The 8,660-nt window shown below is 39.6% G+C and overlaps 1 protein-coding gene across 3 annotated transcripts in view; it reads left to right on the top strand.

Annotated features, from left to right (window-relative positions):
• Positions 1-5,293: 5,293 nt before the first annotated feature.
• The window catches only part of LOC145672879 (uncharacterized), a 210,181-nt gene continuing 206,814 nt past the window's right edge, over positions 5,294-8,660 (top strand). Inside the window, exon 1 of one of the 3 annotated variants that reach the window (XM_081742065.1) lies at positions 5,294-5,385. The gene's annotated coding sequence lies outside the window, so the exon portion shown is untranslated. The other 2 variants (XM_081742067.1, XM_081742064.1) reach the window with 2 other exon arrangements.

Raw genomic sequence — 8,660 nt, 5'->3', positions numbered from 1 at the left:
GCTATGTTTAAGCACTCCATGGGTGTCGTCAGGAACGCAGTGGAACATCTTAACTTTGACCAGATTCCAGTGCTCCCATTCGACCAACCGCTTTTTGCACTGGCGAAGCAAATCCAATGGAAGTGGCCACAGGTGTACGATGAAGAGAAGTTCATCCTCCTCTTCGGAGGTCTTCATATCGAGATGGCAGTGATGAAGATCATTGGTGACTTGTTGCGAGAGAGCGGGTGGGTGCAAGCACTGGTTAAGGCAGAGATCATCAGTGCCTGGACTGCGCATTCCTTCCTGCGGGCATCACATGTTACTCGAACCAGAAGAGCGCATCAAGTAACAGTAGCAGCTCTTTTCACCCTGCAACAGAACGCATACAACCACTACATTGACCAGTTGCGTGGCGTCGGTACCGAGCAGTTTGGGTTTGCAGAGTGGTGCCAGCAAAAGGCGGAGACTTGCCCCCCAGTTCCACTACTGGGCAACTGTACTGAAATTGGAATTGACGATATTGGTATAGTGCGCTCTCCGCGCCAAGCGTCGTTAGCGATGTACGTCGATGCCCTCAAAGAACTAGCTGTGTGGTTCCATGCCCTGGATGTCTCAACTACGCGCGCTGGATTCCTGTGCATCCGCGAGACATGGTGGTGGAACTGGCAACTAAACACTTTGAAATCGCCGATGAATTTTTCGCAGGGAATTTCAGTCCACAAAATGACTAGGACGTTCTCCGCCGTCCCTATTGATGAAGTCCACGAACAGAACACTGCGGTCATAAAAGGAGACGGAGGTGCAGTAGGTTCTGACTGACAATCCCAGCGCACTGAAATGGTGGATGGTAGCAGGCCAAGAGGTTGCCAAGCTCATCGAAGAGTTTCAGGACTCTAACCAAGAACGATTACAAGACACAAAGCATCGTGACCAGACATCGAGTGTGCAAACTACTTTCCAAAAAATGTACAGTCAATGATAAAAGTGATGGAAGACTTTGGGACTTCGAAGAGGATAATCAAGATCTGTTAGTACTCGATACCAAGGAGATCGCGCCATCTCGAGTTGTAGACGACCTCCGTTGTACATATAAAGTGGGATATGCGCAGTTTGACAAATTTGTCAGAGAAAGCCTGGTGGAGAGAACGAAACCCATACAAGATCCTATCAGAAGAAACAATCTCAAAATATTTGATCAACCTACTACAAAACTTCAAGCAAAGGGCAAGCAGCAAATGAAACCCCTTAGAAACAACGTGAATCTCTTCTCTTGTCTGTATATCGGATGCCATAACCGGGATGGAAATTTAGACGAATTCTTCAAACATAAAAACCAAGCTTTCCCTCCAGAACTATCAGACGGCGGTGGCATCCGGCTTGATGCAAAGAGTGATTTACTCAGTTGTTTAGAAGACTTCAGTCAGCCTAGGTCTTAGGTTCCTCCAACAAGCTGCATTCTCCTAGATGGAGCAGTCATAATCAGGTTGTTGAAGCCTACTGAGGCAAAAACCTTCAAAGAATATGTTTAGCAAGTTTTTGTCCCTCACAAACTCTCAAAATTTCATCAAGCCACGCGAGAGGACCTGGTGTGGGACCGCTACATAAGAAACTCGTTGAAAGGTGTAACAAGAGCCAAGCTGGAAAAGGGATGAGAAAATGAGTGGTGGGTAATTCAACTATACCCGGAAACTCTGCCAGCTTCATTAGAGTCGAAGAAAATAAGACAGAGCTGTTCATCTTCCTATCTGACATCCTGTATGACTTATTCCAGCTTGCAGACAAGGAGCTGCTCATCACTAAAAGCAGTGATGTCGTGAGAAAGCCACCTCTTTTGGATATTTCAGCCCTGGTACCTTGCAACCACGAGGAGGCCGATACCCGTATTATGTTGCACGTCGCCCACGCTACTCACAATGGCTACAAGAAGATCCTCCTCTGCATACTAGACACTAATGTTGTTGTCCTGGCGGTTGCTCTGGTACACACCTTGAATGAGGATATTGAAGTCTGGGTGTTCTTTGCCTCGGGGAAGATGTTCCGTTGTTTGGTAGCCCATAAGATTGCTCGCTCTCTGGGTCCTGAAAATGCTCAGGCACTACCGATGTTTCATGTTTTGGCGGGCTGCGACACGGTCTTCTGCTTCGCCAGACCTGGAAAAGAGTACAGCATGGGCAGTGTGGACAGTGTTACCCAAGCTCATGCAGACGCTTACTCTTCTCTCCACTGCACCAGATTGTATTAATGAAGACGCTATGCATATAATTAAAAGGCTCATCATACTGCTTTATGACAGAACAAGCACAGAAATGGACATTGACAAGGCACGTCTCAAACTATTTCCAAAGAAAAGCAACGTCCAGCTGATCCCATCGACAAGAGCAGCCCTGGAGCAGCACTTCTAAAGAGCAGTATAGCAAGGCGGACATGTCTGGGGTCAGGCTCTGGTTCCTGTACCAACAATGCCATCACCAATCGAATGAAGTTGGATCAGGACCAGCGGCCTGTATGAACCTCTATGGAAAACGCTACCCGAAGCATCCAAGATCTGCAGGGAACTCATGTCTTCAAATGCAAAGACTGCATGAAAAAGTACAAGAGCAGGAAGGACAGTCTGGAATGCACACCACTGTGTGTTTCCTACGGGAAATCCTCTGAATTGTAAAATTATTAACTAAATATGTATAACTTACAAATTATCTGGCACACATCTCTTCAAAGCATTCACTAAAACCTTCAGCAACAAAATTTATCTAACTTCTGTTCTCTTTCGGGTGTCCACTGGCGGCCATTTTGGAAAATGGCCACCATGGTCACCAGGAGTCAGTTGGCCGATGGCTCCACATCCAAATTTGTTCATCTTACATCTGTATACCTCTGTGCCAAATTTGGTGCTTTTATCAAAAAGTGCACAATATGTTGAAATATTCTAGCTAAACTGCCGCACTAATACCAGCTAAATGCAATATATATATATATATATATATATATATATATATATATATATATATATATATATATATATATATATATATATATATATATATATATATATATATATATATATTTCTTTTTAATCTTTCGAGTTTTTTTCCTTTTTTTCTGCTGCTGCTGTAAGTATCTGGACAACACGAGACAATATTGTGAAAATGCACTTGTATAATTTGCTCCTCTCCGTGGAGAGTGGGAGTGATACATCACTAGCCAATCCTATTTGTGACAAGCGGAAGGATAAAAATATTTTGTTTATCGGAGTTTAGAGCTTTAGGAAGCATGGTGAACCCCTTCTCAAATTTTGAGACTGGTAAATCCTCACTCCTAAATTTAGGAATTATTAAAAATAAAAAGTGGTAAATGTTCTCTGGGACTCGAATATACAAGGTATCCCAGGAGGCAGGAGCAATACTTAGAAAAATGGGACTATGGGTGATTCTAACAAGGGACATCACCCAATTGTCCTGCTCCGATTTCAATGAAATTTTTATTGCTGATAGAGGACATGCATTCGTTACTTGTGATGACAGAAATTTTTGCCATGGTGCATGTTTTCTATTTTTTAATAATTCTTAAAGGTTGTGATGTGGTTAATAGAGATTACTGCAGAAGTCCCTTACTACCCTTTGTAAACGAAGTGTTAATGTATGAAAAGCCATGTACATACGTATAGGGCATAGAGGGAAGTCGTATGGTACGTATGACCTTGACGGCAGTCATCTTGAAATCCGCCATTTTGAATTAAGAACAAGTTTTCTAAATGGAAAGGGTAATATGATACATAATTTCGGTCTAGAATTCAATCAGGAAGACAATGGTGAAGTTAATTTTAAGCTGCGCCCATTTGGGGAAAAGTTACAGGCATATTAATTGTTTATACTTACTATGTGTGTAAGTCCCTTACCTCCGCTTCTAACCCGCATATTAATCATAATAAGTGGATAAAGGTTTCGGTAATACGTATTATGCCTAGAGGGAAGTGATACGATAAGGGTATCATTGACGGCAGCCATATTGAAATCCGCCATTTTGAATTAAGGTGAAGTTTTGAAAAATAAAAACCATAGCATGTGGCACCTAATTTTAATAGTAAATTTTCTCCAAAAGCCAATGGTATGCTTATTTTTGTTCTATAGTTAACTAGTATGAATTTATGACTCTTCTAATGAGCATGAAACGTCCATTATTCGATCTTTCAAATTGGCAACACTCCTAATTTTCACCGCATGTTTTAAGATTCCAACTAGTACTTTGCAATTGTTGCCATGGCTCATGTTTTCTAAATTTATTACATTTTTTTAAGAGTTGCGATTTGTCAGTTCATGAATAGTGTTGGGATAAGCATCCAGCAATATTTCTGAATTTTGAAGACTGAAGAATTAATTCGTCTTCGGGATTAAATTCGCACAAATGTGAGCGGATTTTCGTACCAGGCTTGCCGACCATACGATAATTTAAACATATATACGATAATGCCCTTGCAATAATAGGTGAATATACAAGAATTTTAGAAGTACACTTTTTTCTTTTCTTTTCTTTTCTTTCTTTCTTTTTCTTTTTCTTTTTTTTTTTACAGTTTTTGAATGTGCAAATAAATTACAGATGCGCATTAAATCATAAAACACACACACATATATATACTGAGGTTTATATCCAGGTAAAATTTGAAAATTGGCCAATTGCACTTTTGGCAACCCTATGTCTATTCTTTAAATTCAACGAGGGGGAGGAAATGTTATTCATAGTAGTGTAATAAGGGTAAAAAAAATGGTGAGGACACTGACTTGGATTTGGAATTCGAAACTAAATATTCTTGGAAAAGCTTATTATATATTATTGCTATTGCTAGTAGTATTATCCTTTTTTCTATAATTTTCACGTGCATAACAAATATACGATAATTTTCAAGACGAAAATTGATAATTTTGTTCTCTGTTATTGGCAGCTCTGTTTGGTACGAAGAGATGTGCATTTAGAAAATTTTATATATATCTTCTCCGAAAACGTACTACTCCACTTTGTAACTGTGGTCTTGATATAGGCTCCATCGATCATCTCATTTTCTCTTACCCTCTCTATCACCAATATCGCCCGCCATTTCTCTCTATTCTTCATAAATTTCACGGTTCTGGCCCTTTTAATGTAGATTCTTTCATTTTCACCTTATCCCCACCTGTTCTTACTGCCTATTATCTTTATTTACAAAGATCTACGTTATTTAGCATCTTATAAGAATCTCTAAAGATTCATCTCAATTTCTCATATATTTCTTTTGATCCCACCGTCAATAATTGCCGGGAGAGCGATCTTCGCTAAGGTAAGTTGCAACCGCAGAAGAAGAAGAAGAAAATTTTATAGAAATGACAAAATTGACAACACTGCATTTGCGCGAAGGAGGGAATGAATTAATTGGTGAGTGGTATGTTTATTCCGGGTTATTCAGTTTTATGTGTAAAGACATAAATTTTACTTGACAATCCCATATAATGTTAGAACAACAGTTAATTTCTTCTCTACAATTCTTATGCTTGAAAGTAATAATTCTTTATTACAGATTAAGTTCTATACCGTACTATTGCATGTTGCTTTTGCATAATTGTTTTCTAAATGTATATGTACAGTACTTGTATTTGTTTCATAGTAGAGATTTAGGGCATTATGTAGATATAATAGTATATCGATATGATTATTAAATCGATAAATATGTGATAATTAAAATGATATCTTTTGATTAGGTATTGGGAGTATACAAGATTTAATATCTATGTAGTGTAGAAAACTTGCAAATTTTGGAGCTGACAGAAACACTTAATGTCTGTTGACAGACAAATCGTCACTCGCCACTGTGAACTTCTCACTGTATTATAAAGAATTAACTTAGCGTACTGGTTTACTTTTGGCGCGCCACTAGAAAGAATTCTTGAAAAATTATAATTCTTTCACTAATTTCTTTCGTACTCCCCTAAAAGGTTTCCGCTGGGCGACATGAAAATGTCACTTGGCATGGATAAGGTTCAAGTGGGCCAGCAGAAGTAGTTGTTGAAAATTTACAATTTCACGATTTGCTTATAATTACGGCTTCTGGGTGTGCACCATAAACACTATAGCTCAGAAACACAAACCAATCTGTGCGAGTAGGCCACTGTCCCAGAGCACAAATGTCATCTCATTCAGGGCAGGGCGAAGCTGGTGGACCAACAAGTTAAGGCGGGAGTGCGTCCCAAGGGAGCAGGTACGTCAGAGATCCTGGGTGTGCTCGTAAGGAAAAATTGTGAAAAAAGGTGGGTTTTGGCAATGGTAAGAGTTTCAATAGGACTTGTCATTGTTTCATACTATGGCTTAAGTTTAGAGTTGCCCCTCCAGTCTGAAGTTGCCCTTGGACTTTGCAACATACAAAAAACAGTGCTTAAAGTATTAAACATTGTTACATTTCACTTAATTTCAGTACTCCGTGTGTTTCACAAAAATTTAAAAGGTTTTCTTCATTATTTTTGCGCATCCGTTACACCTGTTCGCCATATTTTACAACTACCATGCTGCTGAAACCTTCCGCATCCGGCAAATAGTACTAACTTCCACATATCTTTTCTCGTATTAAACATAACACTCCTGCCGAACTTACATTGCTAAACATCAAATAAAAACTTCAAATTACCATTTCTTACCTTATTTCTCCTGTAAATTTTCCTGATTTTTATAAAAAGCGGAGGGGTAACTCTAAACTTAACCCCATACTATTAACGCTCCACTTGTAAGCATGAAGTACAGTTTCTGTACACTATGCAGAAATATACCGCCGGTGTGAGATGGCATTTATTCCGAGATGGTCGTCCGCCTGGTTTTCAACAAAAAGCGTACTAATAAGGATCGAAAATTTAAAAATTATATATTTTTTTTTGGGGGGGGGAGGGGCGTTTTAAAAGGATATAGAGTAGGGTGGAGTCGGGTTAGCTTAAGGTTAGAAAAGTTTGGACCTATTTTGTTAAGATTAATAGAGTGTACTTTCTCATCCGTGTGAGGATACCAACTGGAGCGTCTCTGTACAGCTGCAGCCATGTTCAGAATACAAATACTCGTTGCTTTTTCACAGTCCAAACATGCAGTAACCTTGCGGCGAGTAGTTCCCTCCGTTTGCCCAATAGTTCCATGTTTACAACTGCTTATAAAGAAAAATAAACACAACTTCCGCTCTCCTTACATATCAAGCACACAAACGAGCAACTTATCCATTTATTCCCGGTAAAACTTCAAAAATTTGCTAGAAACGGACGGCCAACTTTGGAGCTTGACCCTCTAATAGTCATCTTTCATATGCAGTCACTTATTTTATTCGTCGTAAAGCAAGATCTTACACTAGTATTCGTAGACTTGTAAACCTAAAATCTAGCTGTATTACTTTGTATTTAATTTTGTCGCTGGCTTAAATTTGTTCCTTATAAACATGTCTTTACATGCAATGTATTGGATTTTATCTGTAAAACTTCCAAAATGTGATGCGCCAAAACTATACCCGTCAAACTTAGTTTCCCGGGAAGGTTCTAGAATACAGGCCCCCCTATATAGAGTAGTAGCTAGGTTGGATCCTTTCTGTACCATAGTTTAATATTTAATTCATACGATATTGCCGAGCGAGCGTTAGCGAGTGAGTCAGCCCCGCAGGTTATGTTGTTTTGTGTCATCCCTACTAAATGCGAAGGGGACCTGTGTTCTAGAACCTTGCCTAGTTACCCCAGTAGAAATATCAATGTACAAAGAAACACATTGACAATAGAACTCACTGTTTATCCCCAAGACAAGTAACATTATTAATATCAGTAGAGGCTACGATTCAGGGCATCTAGGTGATTTGGATTGTCGGTCTGCACTTCATGAAGAAGACATCTTCAGAGAGGCTGAAATGAAATAGTGAGCCACGCGTATGCTATAAAAACTACAGTGCAAGAAACAATAAACCTGTGCTAGGTTGCCCCTGAACAGTACGATGTGCATCTAACCGAGTCAGCGCAAGGCGTAGCTGGTGGGTTTGCGCGGGAGTCCGTAGGGAAGATGCGCCTTAGTAGCAGTGGATGTGCAAAAGTGTAATTTTGAATTTAAATGCTCCGCAATGAACAACGAAACGATGTAATATCTAAAAATGTTCCACTACTCCATTTCTTCTGTAAATTTTTCAATTCAGCCCCTTGGGGCTAGATAATGGTAACCCACAAAATTCGAATTTTTGAAACACAGTAACTACAGTACCCGGCAATAGATGGCTACTAAATCAACTATTAACATTGTGTCGAAAAATATATCTAATGATAAAACTCGAAGGTACTCATGATGGTAACCCCAATATGTTACTGTCAAGAGATTGGTAAGCCACAAAACAAGATGGTCGGCGACAAGACGTCTCTGTTGCAGAACGCTGCGACTCTTGGAGGTGCTATTTACTATGAACAGGAGGATTTATTTGCGTGCGGTAGAACCAGTCGGGTTCAGAGTTGTCTCCTGATGCAGAAACGATAAATTCGAAAGTTGAATGACAGTATACTGATGTAAAATGTCTGAAGTCTGTCTGGAAGCTGTCAATGATATTCCATCGGATAAATGCGCGTAGAATAAAAAACAAGACGTTGTATACAATATTCGATATGGAACAGAGAGCGTTATAGTGTAATAAGAATGATGAAATGGCCCAGAGGCGA

Source organism: Thermobia domestica, chromosome 16, assembly GCF_964235325.1.
Source record: "Thermobia domestica chromosome 16, izTheDome1.hap1.1, whole genome shotgun sequence".
Classification (NCBI taxonomy): Eukaryota; Metazoa; Arthropoda; class Insecta; order Zygentoma; family Lepismatidae; genus Thermobia; species Thermobia domestica.
The sequence above is the reverse complement of the archived record's forward strand: the minus strand, read 5'-3'. Positions and strand labels throughout refer to the sequence as shown.